The sequence below is a fragment of the Macrobrachium nipponense genome, chromosome 5 (assembly GCF_015104395.2).
Source record: "Macrobrachium nipponense isolate FS-2020 chromosome 5, ASM1510439v2, whole genome shotgun sequence".
Classification (NCBI taxonomy): domain Eukaryota; kingdom Metazoa; phylum Arthropoda; class Malacostraca; order Decapoda; family Palaemonidae; genus Macrobrachium; species Macrobrachium nipponense.
The window spans coordinates 103,297,915-103,320,048 of record NC_061107.1 but is presented as its reverse complement, the minus strand read 5'-3'; the positions used below and the strand labels follow the sequence as shown (position 1 = coordinate 103,320,048).

Genomic DNA, 22,134 nt, shown 5'->3' with positions numbered 1-22,134 from the left:
GACCCCTGTGGACACGATGAGTGTAGGTCTCACGCCCCCTGTGCCACGTCGTTCAACGAGACGATCGTCTGGCATCCTGAAGCCTGCGCCATCTGCTACGACCTGGTCGGTCAGCTGGGAGATGGGGTAAGTCCATTATAGGCTTACTTATCATTTTAATAACAACTTCTAGTCGTAAGTTTGTTAACCCGTTCCACTATTGGCAGCTAATCTCACCTTTCTTTCAGGCTAGCGGTGTGAGGGAAGTCGCCCTCGCCACCCTGAAAGCGTGGGTGGGCGGCTTCGGGAAGAACGCCGCCAAGGGCCAGCCCTACATTTTGGACAGGAAGCTGGCCCTCCAGATCTTCCCCGCGGGCAAGTCAACGGGCTATGTTGACCCCTTGTCCGCTGCCCCTCTGATAGCCTCCATCCAGCAAGACCTCCAGCAATCATTTGGGGTCGTAGCCTCCCAGGAGTCGGTCCCGGACGTCGCTGCCCTGGACCTTAACCTTGAGCCGATGGCGGTAGGGGGGGAGGAGGATTTGTTGGTTGAGGTAGGTGTGTCGGGCGCCCAAGGTCTTTCCTTGGGTGCTCCTGGATCTTCTCCTGTCCCCTCTTCTTCTGCTTCATTCCAAGGCTTTACGGGATCTGAGATCCCTATTCGCTCTCCCGCTCTCTCTGTACCTCCTAAGGAGAAGGGAAAGAGAGAACCGAAGACGCTAGCTAAGTCGACTTCTAGGAAGTCGTCTTCGTCTTCTTCGGCTAAGAAGTCGTCGACTTCCTATGCCGATGCGGTGAAGGCAAGGCCGAGCTCTTCCCAATCAAAGAGCTCTAGAAGCAAGGCTTCGAAGGAGAAGGCTCGCGCTCCCGCTGAGTCACTGCCTTCTCCCGCCTCCACCGCTTCCACTCCGGCTACGCCGGTAGGGGTAGCAAGCACTAGCTCCTTCGATCCCTCTGCTTTCTCAGCAGGGGTGATGGAACAGGTGGGCGTGCTGGTAGGCTCACAGATCTCCGCACTGGGGACAAAGTTCGAACAGATGTTTGCACAGTTGTCAAGCACTCTGTCGCAATCTGGCCAATCAATCCAGGATCTCTCTAACAGAATGAGAGAAAATGAGGACCGAGTAGCGGGGCTATCTCAGGTTCCTCCCCCAGTCTCCCCAGCATCAAGCACGGGGATTCTTCAACTCCCGCCATATGACTCCTTGCCAGCTTTCTCTATGGAGAACCCATGGAGAGTAGCTGCCTACGCTCCGTTTAAAGATGGAATGATCTCTATCTCGGAGTGTGGAACTCGAAGGATTGAGGACTTCGAGTTTTACCCTCCGGGCCTGACGCAGCCTTTCATTGGTTATGCTAGGCTGACGCCGACGGCTTTGACGAGAGAGGATAAGATCTCTAAGGAGTCGGTCCTGTATAGTAGAGACCACGCTCAGCGGGAATGGGTTCACTGCCTTGAGGACTGGGAGTGTACAAACACTAAACTCCAAGCCTACAAGAGTCCCTTCACTATTTTCGCGACGGAAGAGGAGGTTTCTCTTCCGTTTGCCACGAAATTGGTGGAGAAATCTCTTCAGGCAGTCCTCAAGGATGAGCCCATCCCACAGTTGAGGGAGGCGGAGTCTACTTCTCCGCTCTTCCCGGCCTTCGGAGAATTGTGGGAGAACTTGCCAGCTACATTCACGCTGGGTAAGCTCACGACAACCGACTGCGCCTGGACCAGTTCGGTGAGAAAACTACCTAGGCTGCCGGATTCCCTAATCCAGGCAGAGTTCGACGCGCGAACTAGGTTTGGCAGGTCCCTCAATTCCCTCATCATCACAGAAATGGCTGCCCTTTCTTACGCTGCGGAACCGCTGTTCAAGATTCTGGCGAAATCTCAGTTTCAGACGGTTCTAACGGACGCTTTTGACTTCTTCCAGGCTAGGAGGAATTGCCGGAAGCATGTTTTACAAGAGTGCACCATCAGGCATGAGCCTAATAGACTCTTGGCTGCAAGCATGTGGGGAGCGGAGCTCTTCCAGAGTCCGCAGGTGAACGAGGTACACCACGAAGCTGCTAGACAATCAACCACCGAGGCCTTAGAGCTAGGTGGGGTATTTCCTCAAAGAGGAAACAGGAATCCGTTCCCACTGCTGGTAAGAAACCAAAGAAGGCTGGTAAGAGGTTCCAGCCATATAAAAAACTTCAGCAACAGCAGCAATTTGTGCAGGCAGTCTCAGTTACCCAACAGGGACAACCTTCCACCTCTAAGCAGAACCAACCTATCCTCCTGGTGCCCCAGCAATCTCAACCATCCACTTCCTACGCTATCTCGCCGGCCTTCAACCCTGCATATGAGGCTCAAGGCTACTCTCAACCGAGAGGTAGGGCGAGAGGGGGTTACTTTCGTCAGCGTGGCGCAGGAAGGGGCACGAGGAGTAGACAGTTCAGAGGAGGGCGTGTGGTGGCCCAACCCGCCCATCAGCAATGAGGCTCCCCAGGTAGGAGGGAGGCTGTTCCTCTTCCGCCACAGGTGGGGGTTCAGCAATTGGGCACAGAGCATAGTGTCCAAAGGATTAGGCTGGAGTTGGATCAAAGATCCTCCTCCAATCAAATCATTTCATCAGATACCGTCAAAGGAATTGATAGATTACGCGGAAGAACTCCTTCAGAAAGGAGCTATTGCGAGAGTCAAACATCTAAAATTTCAAGGTCGCTTATTCAGCGTGCCAAAGAAAGGCTCAACAAAAAGAAGGGTAATCTTAGACTTGTCAAAGCTAAACTCTTTCATTCGCTGCGACAAGTTCAAGATGCTTACCCTCTCGCAAGTAAGGACCTTACTTCCGCGTGGAGCCGTCACATGCTCCATCGATCTTACAGACGCATACTATCATATCCCTATAGCCAGGCACTTCCGCCCATTCCTAGGATTCAGGCTAGGAAATCAGACATTCTCATTCAAAGTGATGCCCTTCGGTCTGAATGTAGCCCCAGGGTATTCACAAAGATAGCAGAAGTGGTTGTACAACAATTGAGAGCTCAGGGAATCATGGTAGCGGCATACCTCGACGATTGGTTGATCTGGGCACCAACCGTCGAGGAATGTCTCAAAGCCACCAAAAAGGTAGTTTACTTCCTGGAACATCTGGGGTTCCAGATAAACAAAACGAAATCCAGACTTATTCCGGAATCTCGTTTTCAGTGGCTAGGAATCCAATGGGATTTGTCTTCCCACAATCTATCAATTCCAGTGGTCAAACGGAAGGAAATAGCAAAATCTGTCAGGCAATTTCTCAAATGCAAACAAACGTCAGGAAGAAACCAGGAGAGAATCCTAGGGTCTCTTCAGTTTGCTTCGGTAACAGATATCCTTCTGAAAGCAAGGCTGAAAGATATAAATCGAATTTGGCGGTCAAAAGCAAACTCCAAATATCGAGACAAGTTGTCAGTAATTCCACAGATCCTCCGCAACCAACTACGGCCTTGGTCAAAAGTAAAGAACTTAGCCAAGAAAGTACCCCTTCAATATCCCCTCCCAGTGTTAACCATTCACACGGATGCATCCCTATCCGGATGGGGGGGATACTCTCAGTTCAAACAGGTTCAGGGGACTTGGTCAGTTCAATTTCGCCAGCTCCACATAAACGTGTTGGAAGCAATGGCAGTATTTCTTACTCTGAAGAGACTGCTTCCCCCGAAGAAGTCTCATCTAAGGCTAGTTTTGGACAGTGCAGTGGTAGTTCATTGCATCAACAGAGGAGGGTCCAAATCCAAGCATGTGAACCATGTCATGATAGCCATCTTGGCATTAGCAAGCTAACACAAATGGCATCTGTCTGCCACTCACCTGGCAGGAGCTAAGAAATTTGTGATAGCAGGACGCCCTCTGTCCCGGTCAGTTCCTCTGGAATCAGAGTGGTCTCTGGACGTCGGGTCTTTCCAGTGGGTAGGCCGGAGAGTCCCAGGTCTCCAGGTGGATCTCTTCGCCTCACAAGCGAACCACAAGCTCCCTTGCTATGTGGCCCCAACCTGGACCCTCTGGCTTATGCCACGGACGCTCTGTCGTTGGATTGGAATCAGTGGAGGAAAATTTATGTTTTTCCTCCAGTGAATCTTCTCTTGAAAGTCCTAGACAAACTAAGGTCTTTCAAAGGGATAGTAGCTCTGATTGCACCGGACTGGCCCAGGAGCAACTGGTATCCTCTGCTTTTGGAATTGGGTCTCCGGCCTCAACGGATCCCCAATCCCAAACTATCACAATCAGTACAAATGAGGACTGTGTTCGCTTCCTCAGGAACTCTCCAGACCCTAACTTTATGGACTTCATGAAGTTTGCGGCTAATAAAGATGCTGACATTGATCCACAGAATATTCTCTTCCTAGAATCAGATAAGAGAGAGTCAACCATTAGACAATATGACTCAGCTGTTAAAAAATTAGCATCTTTCTTGAGAGAATCGAACACTACAACCATGACAGTTAATTTGGCTATATCCTTTTTCAGATCCTTATTTGAAAAAGGTTTAGCAGCTAGCACGATTACCACTCATAAATCGGCTTTAAAGAAAATCTTTCAAGTAGGTTTTCAGATAGATCTGACTGAATCTTATTTCACATCTATTCCTAAAGCTTGTGCTAGACTTAGACCTTCTCAGAGGCCTACTACAGTTTCATGGTTCTTAAATGATGTCCTCAAACTAGCTTCAGATACTGACAACTCATCTTGTACATTCATAATGCTCCTGAGGAAGACATTATTCTTATTAAGTCTAGCTTCAGGAGCTAGAATTTCAGAACTGTCGGCTCTATCCAGGGATGCGGGTCATGTGGAATTCCTCCCATCAGGAGAAGTTCTACTTGCTCCGGATCGTAGCTTTTTAGCTAAAAATGAAGATCCTCTTGCAAGGTGGGCTCCTTGGAAGGTTATCCCACTTCCTCAGGATCCTTCTCTCTGCCCAGTATCAACTCTTAGAGCCTTTCTATCTCGTACTTCTTCTAGATCCTCAGGTGCTCTTCTCATGATGAGAAAAGGTGGTACTTTATCAGTTAAACATGGCATTAGACAGCAAATCCTTTACTTCATTAAACAAGCCAACCCTGAATCATTCCCAAAAGCACATGATATCAGGGGAGTAGCCACCTCAATTAATTATTTTCAACATATGAACTTTGAGGATCTTAGGAAGTATACTGGATGGAAATCCCCGACAGTCTTTAAACGGCATTATTTAAAGTCCTTGGAATCTTTAAAGTTTTCAGCAGTAGCAGCGGGAAACATAGTTTCCCCTGATACTGTATAGTAGTTGTAGTATAGATCCAGGTCTCCTTTCTACCTACATCAACCAACATGCCTCACACTATCGTCAGGCTACTCAACATCATAGCCTTAGCCGTTGAATCATATAGTGGATTGTCCCTTATTTTGTTTTGCTAGGGACATCCACACTTGTACTGATAATGTACTTCAGTGTACCTACCCTTATTTTTATGCTAGGGTAGGACACAATATGTTTGTATATATGCACCATTTTGTATTTATGATAAACTTCAGTCACAATGTGTTTGTATATATTTTGGAATATTTATATTGATGATGGATTTCAGTGTACCTACCCTTATTTTTATGCTAGGGTAGGACACATGAGTTTAAATATTTTGTAATTTTGTTAAGTAAATCCCCTTTTTTCCTTATATTACATGCATCTCTGTAATTTACTGTAATTACCATTTAAGTACTTTAAGTTTACTAACGTTCTATTATTTTACTGTTTAATATAAGTTAGTTTAAGTACTTGATTTGTATGCTGTAATTGATTTACTTATATTATATCCATCATTTTACACTGTTTTTCATTGTTCCCTTTTTTCCCATCTTGTCTGTTTCTCTGGTACTCTTTCATAGGCCGACACGAGCTGAGCCCAGAAAAGGGATTTTGACGAAGGAAAAATCTATTTCTGGGTGATTGGCTCGTGTCGCCCTATGAAACCCCCCCCACCCCCCCTTTTTATGGTTTGTTTTCCCCCCCTTGCAGGACAAGATGTATTTAGCTATTCTATTAAGGATGTCCGCTAGGGGCGCTACTGTCCGTGGCGTCCTCTAGTAGTAGTAGTAGAGGCTGCATCGCCCGTTGGTATCAGCTCTCTCTTGGGGGGATTCTGATAGGAAGTTCTAATTGGTGTTTGGCTCGTGGTAGTGTTCCACACTCGCCCCTATTTCATACCGACACTTCTTTTTAAGAGTGAGCGAGTCAGTTGTACTGACATTTTCTTAATTTTGTTTTTCTCTGGTAATTTTAGGATAATTTTACCTAGAAAGAATGATATTAAGGATACTTTCATAGGGCGACACGAGCCAATCACCCAGAAATAGATTTTTCCTTCGTCAAAATCCCTTTTTTATTCTTGTCTTTTATGATAGTATATCAGTTGTAAATGTAATTTGCAAAGAAATATTACAAAAAAACATGTACAAGTAAAAAGAAGTTACTGAATCTTCATTCTTGCTAAATTTATGTAAATATTTTTCAATAAATATGCTAAGAATTTGTTACTGATTTTATATCTTATCTGTTTTGATATTGTGTCAGCTATAATTATAATTTTACAAAGTAAAATAAAATTGTTTATTAGAAAAAACATATAAGTTGGTAAAGTTTACAATTGTCATGTAAAAGAAGCCCCACCAAGGTAGGGACAAATTTTAAGAATTTTTTTTTCTTTTACCATTTGCATTTGAATATTTTCCTCTTTCCATTGATGTGTTTTTTCCGTAAATTTGCCGACTCAAACGTTTTGCCAGCATTGGGTTCTGCTTATTGATTTTATTACCCTGGCTCCTAGGGGTTAAAGGCTATTGAGGTCACAGTGTGGTAAATAGATTATGTTATTACTGCATCTGCAAGGTTTTTTTTGCCTGCAGAATTCATTTTTTTAAAATCCAATGTTTTACGAAAAAGTGTGTACCTTATTTCATGGTGTTTGAAGATGCTCCTTCAAAAAATACAAAATAATAAATAATAGTAAAAATAAGGTCACCACACATTCACAAGATGATAGCCATTTTTGGTTGGGGTGATTTTGAAGTGTTTTTCTGAAGTTGACATACTAGCAAACTGAAACACTTGTCAGATTACCAAGTATTGTATACATTATCCAAGAAAGTTTCTTGGCTAACTGTTCTCAGAGTGTGTGTGAATGGATGGAGTACAACTGGTGCACTTTTTTGAAGATTTTGAGAGTAATTGGATACTAGCTTATGCAGCAATTTCGTATAGTAATCTCATGTAAAAAAAAAAAAACTAAAACACTGAAAAAATTGGAAAAACAGAGTAACATTTTTTGCAAAAGTACACTGCAAAAATATAGTGAGAATATGACACCTCAAATAAAACAAATTAAAAACAGAATGAAGATTAAAATCCACCCAGCACAGATATTATAGATATGAAAAATTTTGATTGTCAAAATCTAAACATATTATGCACATTGTTACCATTTGTAAAATTACCACACAAAACATGTTTGATTGCAGTTTTTGTTACACTGTAGTAAGATTTACTGATTAATTCTTAACACAGTGCAATTTTATTTGTGTAAGCAAAAAATGTTCCATCAGAATCATGGTTGTTTGAGCAGAGTGAAAACACCATTAATATTGATTAAAGAATTTAAGTTACTACTGGTTCCTTATCTTTTCGACTATGATTTGCCAATATGGATTGAATTTTTATCATTACAGTACATATTTTTTTTTTTTTCATAATTCTTCTGTTTATTTACAATTTTGACTAAGTATAATGTACACACTTCATTTAGAGGGAATGAATCTCTGTCACTACATAACTTAGTTTTTTTTTTATCTTTCATGATACAGCACATACCATGCAAAAATAATAATGGTAATCAATTTCATTTCAACGCAAGGCCATTAATACAGAATATACAAAGTAGAGACAATAGCACACACAAACCAGATACATGAGATAACATGATGAAAATTATTATAATTGGCAATAGTATCCACATAGGTGATGAAGAAGTAGAAAAAAATAGTACGTATTCATATTAAAGGTAGTGGCAATAATAATATTTAAAATAGTAAAAAAAAAAAGCATTAAAAAATCATTTTTGTACATGAAACTTTCCTGTCAGATATATACTTAGCTATACGTCTCTGACGTCACGACAGAATTCAAAACTCGCGGCACACGCGACAGGTAGGTCAGGTGATCTACCTTACCCGCGCTGGGTGGCGGATGTAAGAACCAATCTCCCTTTCCAGCCAGAATTTTTCTGTCGCCGGTGACGACTACACCTGTGGTTGTTACCTCCTGACAGCTTTATTCATTTCTCGTTGCCGTGGATTTATTTGGACTGACTTTCGGTGAAGTACCTGATCTTGTTGGCTTGGGCATACGCATTTGTGGATTGTTTTTGGATATTGATTTGGATTTTTCTTTGATTTCGAGATGTCTGAGTTAGAGGTTAAGAAATCTTCTATGTTTAGAGTGTGTGCTATGGATGAATGCAAGGTGAGACTACCGAAAGCTACGGTAGATCCTCACACAGTTTGCTTTAAATGTAGAGGTAAAGAATGTTCTTTTGATAACCCGTTGTAATGAGTGTGAGAAGTGGATGAGGGTGAATGGAAGGCTCTTTCTTCCTACTTGAGGAAGTTAGAGAAAGACAGGGTGAGAAAGGCTTCTTCTAGAAGTTCTAGTAAGTCTCGTATTAGCGAGGTAGAAGAAAATCCTGTTGTAGCATTAGAACCTTCTCCAGTTTCAGCTCCTGCGCCCTGCATCGAACCTAAGGATACGACTACGGAAGTGGCAACCATGAGAGCCACGATCCTTAGCATGGAAAAGAAGATCCGTTCGTTGCAAGGTAAGAGTAGTGACGGTGAATTGTGCAGTGACCCCAGTGCAGTGGAGGGTGCGTCTGATCGGCTCCTTAATGCTTCCAGGCCTAGACCTCTTCCAGACTCCCAGTCCCAGTGGAGGAGGAAAGTCAAAAGCCGCAGGAAGGTTAGGGAGAACTCCCACCGATCAGGCGTCCCCTCGGTAGATCCTGATGATCGTACCCAGGCTGCCCTTGTTCGCGCGAAGAAGGAGGTATTGCGCCAATGCGTTCTCTTCGTCTTCCTCTCCTTCACTAGAAGAGGATGGAGCGCCTCGGATTCTTCACGACCACTGAAGAGAGCCTGGAAGGCGCCTGGCTCCTTTCCTTCCAGCCCGGAAGTTTTTCCAGAAGAGCCGGAAGTAGAGATCAAGAAACCCAGGAGGGAGCAAGAGTTCTCGCCTCATAGTAGGCTTAGAGCCTCTTCTCCGGTGGAGGATTTTACAAGATCTCCAGCTCGAATTCTTGCGGGACTGCAAGCGCAGATTTCGGCACTGGCGGGCTCCTTGGCAGGAGGAACGCGGCGGAAAGACGTCTCTCTCCCTGTCAAGAAGTCTAGGATTCCTTCACCTGTCTTACCGTCTCAGTCAGAGTCGGTTCTCTCTCCTTTATCAGCGGATGGAAGGAGGCGCGCTTCCCTCAGCAGGCGCTTGTCGTCTTCCAGACATCAATCGCCCAAGAAGCTTTCTCCTGGTGACTACATCTCTCCAGTAGGAAGGGATCTTGCGACTAGTAGGCGTTCGTCTAAAGACAGGCGTATCAGCCTCGTCCTCGCGCTCTTTTACGAAGATCCTTCATTCTCCGGATAAGAGAGCCTACTCTTTGATGGATTCATCAAGAGACAGGATCTCTCCTTATGTTAGGCGCCTTGAGCCTAGTAGGCGCTACTCCCCAAGTAGACGCTCTCCCGCTCCCAAGCGTGGTGCGGAGGATAGGCGCTTTTCTCCTGATAGGCGCTTTTCTCCTGATAAGCGCGGCTCTACTTTTAGCCGCTCGATTCAGGACAGGCGCGTAGAGCCTGAAAGATATGTCTCTTCTAGGAGACTACCTTTTGAAGAGACACACAAGGTCCGGGAGCCGAAGTTTGTGGAGCATGGTAGACGCCGGTCTCCTAGTAAGCGACCTTCTCCAGACCTTCGCTCTCCTGTAAGTAGGCGCCAAGAGCCTAGTAGGCGTTCGCCTCATGGTAGGCGCAGCTCGCCTGGCAGCCGCTCTCCTTTGAACAGGCGCATGGATCCTGAGAAGCGCCTTGAGCATAGTAGGCTCTCCTCTCCTAACAGGCGCTCCCCCTTGGAAGCCCGGAATTCTAGGAGTAGGATTAAGGAGCAAAGAGCACGCACTCATCAGAGTAGGAAAGACTCATTCGAGAGGAGCTCTCCAGAAACTTTGGCTTCCCCTGATAGGCGCCAGTCTACTACTAGACACTCTCTGGACAGGCGCATTTCTTTAGAGAAGGCTAACTGCACTCGTAAAGAAGCGGAGGGTTCTTCAGTGGATGAAGTTGAACCTTCAGAAGAGGATTTGGTGAAGGACTCGTCAGTTTCGTCCTACAAGATCCTTACAGATCTACTTCTTCAAGAGTTTGGAGACTCCCTTACTCCCGTCGCTCCTCCTTCTCCTCTCTCTTTATTCTCGACTTCGAAGAAGACGAAAGTTTCCTCTTGTGTGAGGATGAAGCCAACCATCTCAATGAAGAAAGCTTTGAGAGGTGTTGGTGATTGGCTGCTTTCTAAGGAAGAGAAAGGGAAAACTGTGTTTTCTTTCCCTCCCCTCCAAGCTTACGGGCAGACTCGGATTTTGGTACGAGTCTGGAGAACCCTTAGGTCTGGGTCTTCCTTCATCGGCGGATGCGGACTTCTCTTCTCTGGTGGATGCAGCACGACGCTCGGCTCTTTTGTCGGCCAAAACGACCTGGGCTATGAACGAGCTTGACCACCTGCTGAAGGGAATGTTTAGAGTCTTGGAAGTCTTCAACTTCCTTGACTGGTCTTTGGGGGTCTTGGCTAAGAAGACTCAGAACCCGGATGCTATTTCGCCAGAAGATCTAAACAGTGTTCTAACGGTGCATTGACAAAGCAGATTAGAGATGGATCGAGCGAAATAGCCTCCCTCTTTGGAGCAGGGATCCTTAAAAAGAGATCAGTCTTCTGCTCTTTTCTCACGAAGTCTGTTTCGCATGCCCAAAGAGCCTCTCTCCTGTATTCGCAGCTCTCGCCTCTGCTTTTTCCAAAGAAGATAATCCAGGACATCTCAGGATCTATCTCTGCGAAGGCGACTCAGGACATGCTCGCACAGTCGGCACGGAAGCCTAAGACCTCCTTCCAGACGAAGACTAAGAAGGAGACTCCAGCTAGACAGGAGCCCTTTCGAGGGGGCCCCCCTTCTAGAGCCTCTACCTCGAGAGGTAATAGAACTTTCAAGAGAGGTAGATCCTTCTCACGCTCTGTCAGATGCTAAGAAGTAGGGAAGTAGTCCTCCAAACACCAGTAGGTGCCAGACTTCTAAGATTCTCGGAAGCCTGGACAAAGAGAGGAGCGGACAACTGGTCCCTCTCTATAATAAGGAAAGGATTTCTGATTCCTTTTACGGAAAGACCACCGTTGACAACGACTCCGAGGGAGTTGGTGGCCAGGTACAGGGATCCCATCATGAGCCTTGCTTTAACACAAGCAGTGGAACTAATGTTCGAGAAAGAGGCTATAGAGCTAGTGAGCGACCTTGCTCAGCGGGCTTTACAACCGCCTTTTTCTAGTTCCAAAAGCCTCAGGAGGATGGAGACCGGTTCTGGATGTAAGCGCCCTGAATTTCTTTGTAGAAAAGAGGAAGTTCGCCATGGAGACGACATCCTCAGTGTTGGCGGCCCTTCGGCCAGGGGACTGGATGGTGTCCCTAGATCTTCAGGACGCTTACTTCCATGTGCCTATCCATCCTTCGTCAAGGAAATACCTCAGGTTCATGATGGGAGGAAGGATATTCCAGTTCAGGGCCTTGTGCTTCGGCCTTTCAACAGCCCCTCAGGTCTTTACAGGCCTAATGAAAAATGTAGCAAGATGGCTACATTTGGAGGGAGTCAGAGTGTCCCTTTACTTGGACGACTGGCTGATCAGAGCCAAGTCTCAGGAAAGATGTTTGGAGGACCTACAAAAGACCCTTTTCATGGCAAGTTCGCTGGGACTTTTGGTGAACTTTTCAAAAAGTCTCAGTTGATCCCCAGTCAAGATCGTATCTATCTGGGGATTCGGATGGCTTCTCTGGATTTTCGGGCTTTTCCGTCTCCAGAACGGATAGCCCGAGGGTCAGAGAAAGTCAAAGCCTTCCTAGAGAAAGAAGTAGGCACAGCGAGGGAGTGGATGAGTTGTTGGGGACACTCTCCTCGTTGGAGCAATTCCTTTCTCTAGGAAGGTTGCACCTCAGACCTCTCCAGTTCTTTCTCCATCGAAACTGGAGGTGTCATTCACAAAACCTAGAGTTCTCCTTCGAGATTTCAAAGGAAATCAAGAAGGACCTCTCTTGGTGGGCCAACCCTCTCAAGTTTGCAGAAGGGATGTCCCTTCACATTCCGAACCCCAACCAAGTGTTGTATTCCGACGCCTCGGAAACAGGTTGGGGAGCGACGCTCGGCTCAAGAGAAGTGTCAGGCACCTGGAACAAGGAACAGGTGACCTGGCACATCAACAAGAAGGAGCTGATGGCGGTTTGGCTAGCTTTGAAAGCTTTCGAGCCCCACGTCCTAGCTTCAACAGTTCAGATCAACTCGGACAACATCACGGCCCTGGCTTACATCAGGAAGCAAGGGGGGACTCACTCTTTCTCCCTGTACGAGACAGCAAAAGAACTCCTGCTTTGGGCAGAAAAAAGGAAGATTTGTCTCCTTACCAGGTTCATACAGGGAGAAAAGAACGTCAGAGCAGACCTCCTAAGCAGGAAAGATCAAGTCCTGCCGGCAGAGTGGACTCTGCACGAAGATGTTTGCCAGGATCTGTGGAAGCTTTGGGGCAAACCTCATATAGACCTCTTCGCCACAGCCAAGAATATGAGGATAGCCAACTACTGCTCTCCGATATCGGACCCGAGGGCAGTGTCGATAGACGCGTTCCTACTAGATTGGAAGGGTCTAGACACGTATGCTTTTCCCCCATTCAAGATACTGGGAGAGACTCTAAAGAAATTTGCAGAATCGGAGGCAACAAGGATGACGCTGGTAGCCCCGTTCTGGCCCGCACAAGTATGGTCACAGAGGTACCTGGAATGGTTAGTAGATCTTCCGAGAACATTACCACAGAGGATCGATCTGCTCAGACAACCCCACTTCGAGAGATATCACAAAAAACCTCCCGCTCTAGATCTGACTGGCTTCAGACTGTCAAAAGTTTGGTCAGAACGAGAGGCTTTTCGGCAAGAGTTGCAACGGCTATCGCAGCAGCAAGAAGGCCTTCTACCCTTAGAGTCTACCAATCGAAGTGGGACGTCTTTCGGCGATGGTGTAGGAGCCATCACTTTTCCTCTTCAGTACCTCTGTGACACAAATAGCAGACTTCTTACTTTTCCTTAGGGAAGAAAGTGGATTGGCGGTATCAACCATTAAAGGCTATCGTAGCATGCTATCTGCAGTGTTTAGGCACAGAAACTTAAACATTTCAGAAGATAAGGACCTTCATGATCTAATAAGATCGTTTGAAACATCCAAGAAGATTTCTCCAGGGGTTCCGAGTTGGAATCTGGATGTAGTGCTACGTTACCTGAGGTCCAATAAGTTTGAACCGCCTCAGTCTGCATCGTTCAGAGACCTCACGAAGAAGACAATTTTCCTCATGGCATTGGCTTCCGCAAAAAGGGTTAGTGAACTCCATGCACTAGAAGGAAATGTGGGATTCAGAGGAGATGCAGCTATCTGTTCATTCCTTCCTTCGTTCTTAGCCAAGAACGAGAACCCCTCAAATCCTTGGCCTAGGAGCTTTGAAGTACAAGGATTGTCTGCATTAGTAGGCGAGGAAGCAGAGAGGTCTCTTTGCCCAGTAAGAAGTTTGAAATTCTATCTACAGAGAAAGAAAAAACTTAAGGGCAATGATGTCAACCTTTGGTGCTCTGTAAGAGATCCAAGGAGGACACTTTCGAAGAATGCGCTTTCTTTCTTTATCAGAAGCCTGGTGAAAGAAGCGCATGCGATATGTGAGGAAAGTCAATACAAAGTTCTTAAGGTAAAAGCTCATGAGGTAAGAGCTATTGCCACGTCATTGACTTTTAACAAAAACATATCCCTGAGTAATATAATGAAGGCAACATTCTGGCGTTGCAACTCAGTCTTTGCAAACCACTATCTGAGAGACGTCAAAATTACGTATGAAAAGTGCTTCGGGTTAGGCCCGTACGTATCGGCGGATTCGGTGCTGGGGCAGGGAGCTGAGACATATCCTTAGTAGTATATTTTTTTTTTTCCCCTTGTTAGGTTGTAAGTTTTTGGTTGTTTGAAAGAACATGCGGGTAGGCATGTTTTTCAATTCGTAGTGCTAACAATGATTAGATTGGTTAGGTGATCGGTGTATGTTTGAGCTCCTTGCAATGATAGTGGTTAGGTTCTGTCATATAAGTGGGCGAATCCCCGTTGACAGATCCTGCTCGGATTCTATCAAGTAAGCGGACAACCAAATCCCTTTGATAGACCCAAAGAGTCTGTCAGCTGTAGGTCACGCCCTCGCTGAAGCTCTTAAGGCAACGCAGACTCATAGACAGTAACTACGAAGTCTTCTGCCTAAACAGGTAAGAACCAAGGTTGTTTTTACATCCTACAACTAGTGTTGTTTTCCCCTTTTTTCCATATTTATTATTGCTGTCTCTTTCCCTCCACCCAAGGGTGTGAATCAATAGCTAAGTGTATAATCTGACAGGAAAAGTTCATGTACAAAAGAAAAATGTTATTGTTAGTATACAATAAGGTTTTGTACATACTTACCTGGCAGATATATACGATTGATGGCCCGCCCAGCCTCCCCTCAGGAGACCGGTGGAAGGAAAAATTCTGGCTGGAAAGGGAGATTGGTTCTTACATCCGCCACCCAGCGGCGGGGGTAAGGGGGGGTAAGGTAGATCACCTGACCTACCTGTCGCGTGTGCCGCGAGTTTTGAATTCTGTCGTGACGTCAGAGACGTATAGCTAAGTATATATCTGCCAGGTAAGTATGTACAAAACCTTATTGGTATACTAACAATAACATTTTAAAAAGATATTGCATACAATTAATATCCAGCTAGGCACCTTAGGTGGTTACATACAGGATCATTAGCTAGTGTGGTAACATTCCATATTGAATTGTTAGGTTTAGATATGTTATTTGTTTAGTTTATCAGTATAATCTGTGCTACTCAGTGGAGATGTATTGCATATTGCAGTTACTTTGACATAATTCTGTTTATAATGTATCAGCAGCTAAATGAATTACATAATGCTATGTCTTTTATTCCCAGTACAGTACATTAGTATGTATGAAGTAAATTGAGAGCGATAAATAACATGGTGTAGTAACCACTTACTTATTGTGAAATGGTGATGATTTCCAATTCTTGTAAAGTTTGTTAGAAATGTTTTGCCACAGTGTTTGATAACATTCTTAATATTGAGGTTGTATTGTCAAGGTGACTCATTTAAAGTATACAGTAATAATTCATGGTGAAAGCTAAGGAGTTTTACCTAAAGTTTCTTTGTTTTTAGTGAAAAAATTAAAATCAATGGATTTAATGTTGAAATATATTTAAATTTGCAAGGCACCAGCCACAAGGAGGGAGCTTTGAATTTGATGCATGAATGAATTGCAGTTATGAATTCTTCTCTATATTCTCATTGATTTGTCTTTTGAGTTTATTATGAAACTATACTTACATAAATTGAAATTTCTGTTATCTCCTAAGAAACTTGGCATACCTATTGCCTGAGTATTAGAAAAAAAATGAAAAGGAAGTTTTCTATAAATGTGCAACATAATTTTGTCATGAATATTTGTTTGTATTCTTGATTTTGTTCTCAATCCTTTTCTTGGAGCTCACTCTTAGTGTCATATTGATTCAAGTTGTGGCGGATTACTGTATGAACATCTGTTCAAACAGCAAACAATATTGCAAGTAATTTTATGTGCTTTAGGGGAAATTGTAATAGTAGTAGATTTCAGCTGTATTTCGAATGCTGTATGAGTTGAAATGTTGTCTTTAAATTTTTAAGTTGTCGCTGTATCCAGTCGGGTTATTAGATGGAAAGTGAGGACTATGTTACTTCCAGGTTGGTCCCAAGAGTAAAAGGATTAAGTTTGATGCTGCTGACATTTCTTCATTGCCTTTAGCTACTGAGAGAGTTCAAGTGACACCAGTTCTTCCTGAAGGTGTGTTTGGGGATCCAGAATTTAAACAGGTTGCAGTTTTGGAAGTCAAGGACAAGAAATCTACATCAGTTGCTATCAAAGAATTGTCACTTAAGTTCCCTGTCCCGTCTCTTTGTCACTTGAAGAGAGTTCGTAAATTAATGAAAAGGGAAGATAATTTCCCAAAGGATTCTGTTAGTGTTGGTGTTTCCTTGAAAGAGGCTTTACTTGTATATTTGACATACTTAGAGGATTTTGACATTCCAAATTTAATGGAAACTGGAGATGATAATTTGGCTGCTCTGAGTGATACTGAGTCTAGGAAGGTAATATTCAAGCTTAATGAGAAAGGGATCAATTTGGCACTGTTCACTGACAAAGTTTTTGTTTCTAAAGTTGCTAAATATTCACCAAAAATACGTGATATGTATGATAAAGTTTCTCCCTTTTGGCCTTGTTCTTTACATGAAGATCAGTATCTTGTGTGCTCTCCTCTCCAAATCTTTTCAAAGAAGAAGAGTTAAAAGTGATGATAAAATTCATGAATGAAGCCTTAGAACTTGGTAACAAAGCAGATAGAGCAAGTGGTGAAAATGTTGGTGTGTGATAGTGGATAGTGCAAATGGGAGTGTTGTTGGCCGTGGTCAGGATCGGAGACACAAACATCCTGCGCAGCATGCTGCTATGATCGCTGTTGACCATGTGGCTGTTAATCAGAATGGTGGTGCCTGGGACATTCATGCAATATGTAAAAATAAAAATATGAGTACACGTAGTTTATTAGAAAATGGTGAAGGAGAGGTAGATATCGCTACTGCCCATGATACAATAAAGGGTTCGGCTTCTGATGCATGTTTTTGATTATATGAAAACTCAGAGTACCAGGAACAGTGAATCCAAGTTATTAGTTGAAAATGACCAAAAACAGCGAAAACAGTTTCGTACATATGCACAGGACTTGATGTGTACATGACTCGTGAGCCTTGCATGATGTGTGCAATGGCTTTGTTGCATTCTCGAGTTCGTCGTATATTCTATCGTTTTCCAAATCCTGAAGAAGGGGCAGGGGCTCTTGAATCCAAACCAAACTCCATATTTTGGGAGGTTTGAATCATAGATTCGAGGTATTTTCTGTTAAAACCAGCATGATCAGTTGTTTACGTTGGTAAATGTGTAGAAATAAAGGTATATGAAAAGTTTTTAAAGTTACGTTAGTAATCCTATAAAAAATATTCTTCAAAAATATATAATGTATCTATAAATAGAGAAGAAGGGTCAGTGTTACAGAGATTGCAAGGAAAGTGTTTAAGGGATAACAAAAGTAAAATTGAATTACCAAACAGGAGTTTGTTATATAATTTAATGAAACTACCAACGATCAACATTGTAATTATAGTCTCTTATCCAGTCTGGAAAGTTAAGTACTAATCAGTTGACTTCATACTCTATAAAACTCCTCTTAGTTTGACGTTGTCAAAAATATACTATATAAAACTCCCCTTAGTTGACATGTCAAGAATGCAGTTGAGCAAATTACTGTACAATACTTCCTCTTCAAAGATTAACATTTAGTGCCGGCTGTGTTCAGTAGAAGGTGCAAAATCTCTAGGTATTTATGAACACATCATCAGTTTTTAGGATATTATTTACAGAAAATGGAACTGCAAATAAAAAAAATAATCTGAGAAATTATGTACTTTCAAAGACTTTGGACTTATAATAATCTGAAACCTGTATACTGTCTTGTAATAATTGCCTATCATAGATTTCTGTATGGCATTTTATAGAATTCTCTTGACAGTCTGCCTTAATTAACTTTGAATAAATTATTATTTGCAAATTATGGAAGAATCTGTCCATGTTTTTCCTGCCTGTTTGGAACATAATAAAAAAAATGCTTAGCTCAGAATTAAGTGGGATAATGGAACTACCCAGAGTGAAAACAAAACTTCCTTTTCGAGACAAATGTCAGAGTATGTAGACAGAACAATTTAAGAGAGAAGTGTGGCACTGGGGCAGGACTAATATAACGCTATGAAAATTAGGCACTGTATATCACAGTAAGTAGTAGTTGACAAACACATGTGAATCTAAAAAAAAATGAAAGCTTACAGACTTGGACTTGTGACTAGGTGGTGTGTGTCATAGTAAAAAGAAAAGCATTCTGGATAAGTTATTACTGTGACCAGGACATAAATTCTTACTTTGATACTGAAAATTGGGTGTGCTCCCAGTTCTGCATCTTGCCAATCAACTCAATACTTTGATCATAAGTGATAATGCATCAATTGTATCAACTTGCAATAATTTATCTAATTTTTCTTCTTACATTCCCTTTGGTCATTTTGTTACTAAACCCTTCACTCACTCTTCTTTGTATACAAGTAGCCCTTCACCTTCTGGTTTAGTTTCAGATGTTCCTTAAGTACAGTACTTACATAATTTCCCCTTACACTAATAAGTGCCCTATTGTGTGAACATCCAAACCCAGAGTAGTCAGTGTTTGTGCAGAGTTCTTGTTTCTGCTTTCAATATAGTATATTTTTTTGCATGTCCTTCTTTTGTCTCAAGACTTTAATGAAATATTTTTAATTGAGGTCATGTATAGTATATAAACCATATAAACCATTCCCCAAAACAGTATCCAATTTCAAAATGAAAAGGGTATGAAGTAATGAGACTACATTATGTCCTAGGAATGTCTGGTATTTTGTATACAAGGAAGAAAGCTTTGTTTTTTTTATCCAGTCCAATGGAAGTAATATTTTATAGAGACAGATAAGCAGTTTAAATTCTGCCATTAAGTTTTTGAACAAATAAGCAAATTTGGAAGGGCAAATGATTGTACCCACTATTGGACTTGTATCACTTTGTGATGATGGTGTTCACCACAAAATTCTGAAGAGGAAGGAAACTCATCCATAGACAGCTTTGAGAAAAACTTGCCCTTTAGGCCTGCTAACATGATCTTAACATCCCAATGATACTGGATGCTTCAAATTGTTTGAGCTTCATGTATCTTTTATGAAGCACCTTGCTCAATTCATACCCCTCCAGTCCTTTTCTAGCTTTAGACTTTTTTATAAAGGTGCAGTCTTCATTAATTGATTGTAAAGTAGTTTGAGATTTTAATTTCGTATATTTTCGTTGCTGGTTTTGGGATTGTCATGTATCACTGAAATATTCATCCCGGTGGGATAGAGGCTGTCATAGATATAATTTCAAGTATGGCATACGTGTTAAAGATTTAGTTGATGAACTAGACAGTGAATTGCTGTTATCATTACTATTGTGAAAATTTGTATAGAAAGAAACTATAAGGTCACAACATTGCAAAGCAAGCTTCTGCATAACATAATATGTGTGTGTGTGTGTGTGAAAAAAAGAAAGACAAGATAATAGTAAATAGCCTTGGAGAAAGATAAACAAACAAATATTTAAACACGCTCAAATTAGTTGTGGCAGTTTCCTAATTTTTTGTTCACCGGACTGATGCACGATTCATGCTTATTAATCTTTTTTTTTAAGAAGAGAGATATCTTATGTAATGGCATTAAAAACAGTCACTGATATCTTAAGAACATCATGTTATGTTATTGCGTAAAACTAATTTCCATGTAGCAAAATTGACGTGAATGAAATGAAGTGATAAAAAACATTGTATCACAACCACTGACGTACATTACTAAGTAAATAGGAGACACCTATCACTAATCGCGTAAACATAGCTCTTATATTATCATATCAATATTAAGTTAAAGGTAGTTGAACGATTTCATTTGTTAAATTTTACAGAAAACATTGGAAACTCACAAAATACTATCAAAGATAAAAAAAAAACAATGATAACCTAACAGTGTGAACCATGAGACCTCACTCTGTTGTTTTCGATGCTGTGATGTGTGTGGGAATCGAGTGTCAATGTGTCATTTATCGGTCAAAGAAACATCCCCTGCTCAGTGGGAGACAATTATTGCACTGTATTTGATGCCAATTATTTTCAGAGAGATATCAAGAAAGCTTAACATACCGAGGAGAATCATACATTGATGAACTAAATTGTTTTAAGAGAATGGCAGGGTTTATAAAATGGGCCTAGAAGTGGAACTCCTTGAAGCACCACAAGAGAGCAAGACAATACAGTAGTGTAAATGTTGCTGAGCAACATTCATTTGTGAATTTTGAATTCTAGCACCTTATCATGATAATGTTGAACTAGGAATCATGACTAGGTCTGCATCTATGACTGGTGCTGATGAATACTTAGGGGGAGAGGGAATGATTTTTAAAAATATACTACTTGAAATCTTTGATAAGTGTCAAATGAATAAGGAAGCCTACCTTTGATGGACGGGAGATTCAGATAGCCTTACTTTTTTTTTTTATCGGTTTCCAGCGAATACCATGGATAGGGAAGGAAACAGATTCAGTGATGCATGCTTTTTTTCTTCAAAACCTAAATAATTCATTTTATTGGGAGATACTTTTTTCACAACGGCCTAATCCCTCCATCACTCCTTTGTTACAGCATCACCACTCCCCCAACATCTCAGGCTATTCCAACTTCTCGCTACAAACTCCATTACGTGAAAGCATCACTACTGATAACAGTTATTTTAAAATTCCCTTCACCGACAACCGAAGCCTTGAAATGCATATATTTATAGAACATTTTCTGCTCAAAATAGCTACAGAAAAATTAACCCAAGGAAGCTTTTGTGAAAGTAAACCTTTCTTAATGTATTCGTCAGTGTTGACTCCCACAGCCTTCAACGTGTCCGGATGAAACAAGATGATGTGCAAAAGAATTAGATAAAAAAAAACTAAATTATGCTATTTGTTGGATTTTTTATGATTGCTTTTTGACTTGAGAAAGCTAGGTCTGAGGTAAATCATGTTGAGCAATTATGAAAAGGATAAGAAAAAAGGAGAAGCGTGGCCAATGAAAAAAGAAAAAAGAATAACATGAGTAATCAAATAAAGCAGATTAATATAGATATTGTCGATTTAAATATTCACATTACGTATCCGAGAGAGTACACGGTAGTCCTTGGTTATCAGTGAGGCTCTGTTCCCAGGGAGGCTCTGTTTCCGGGGGTGTGTCCGAAATCAAAAAAGCCAAAAACCCCTATTAACCTAAACTCAGTGATTTATGGTGCCATAATGGCGCTGATAACAGTTATCGGTGCCTTAAGCATCTTTTTGGTGCGCCATAAGCACCCTTATGGCGTGCCATAAGAACTTATGGTGCTGATAACCGGAACTTGTCCATTTATGGTGCCATAAATTGCGATTTTATAGCACTAGACAAGCCCCATAAAACCGGAATCGCTGATAACCGAGTCCGCCAATAACCGAGTCCGCCAATAACCTGGGACTGCTTACTGCTGAAAGTAGACCAGGGATAATGAGGTGTGAAAATCAGAAGTCAAATTTAGGTCATGCAAAATATTTTATTGATGATCAAGGGACAAAATTAGTTTAATTACACCTTGCTATTAAAGAATATTGACGTCTTAATGCATTATTTATTGGCTTTATGAGATGAAATGACGACACCCCAATACAGTACAATATGTTGGTTGGGTCAAGACTCGAAGCAGCAGCAGAGCCAACTTCAAAATACATATGCTGTCACGAACCTTGAGTTGAGGATAAAATTAGAATTCGTGGACTGATGGATTGTATGTTTTCCTTACTTTGCAAGATAATCATCTTTGATACTTCGAATAAATCTACACAAATTCTAATTTATTTATTTCAAGTATATCATCTTTGAAAGGAAATATTATTTATTGATAAGTAAATAATCTTGCACCTGCATATGGCAGTACGTATTTCCATAACAAATAGTGAATTAAGAAACTCAGCCAATAGTTCCTGGGCCGATTGTACACAGCATTCATTAAACAGTATAGTATACTTATTAATA

The 22,134-nt window shown here is 42.1% G+C and overlaps 1 long non-coding RNA gene and 1 pseudogene across 1 annotated transcript in view; both read left to right on the top strand.

The window, feature by feature from the left end:
• The window catches only part of LOC135215560 (uncharacterized), a 133,512-nt gene extending 116,842 nt beyond the window's left edge, over positions 1 to 16,670 (top strand). Inside the window, exon 4 of the long non-coding RNA XR_010314728.1 lies at positions 16,124 to 16,670. This is a non-coding gene — a long non-coding RNA (uncharacterized LOC135215560). The remainder of the gene's footprint in view (positions 1 to 16,123) is intronic.
• Positions 16,671 to 16,886: 216 nt separating this feature from the next.
• LOC135215876 (protein YIPF1-like) overlaps positions 16,887 to 22,134 on the top strand; it is a 29,753-nt pseudogene continuing 24,505 nt past the window's right edge.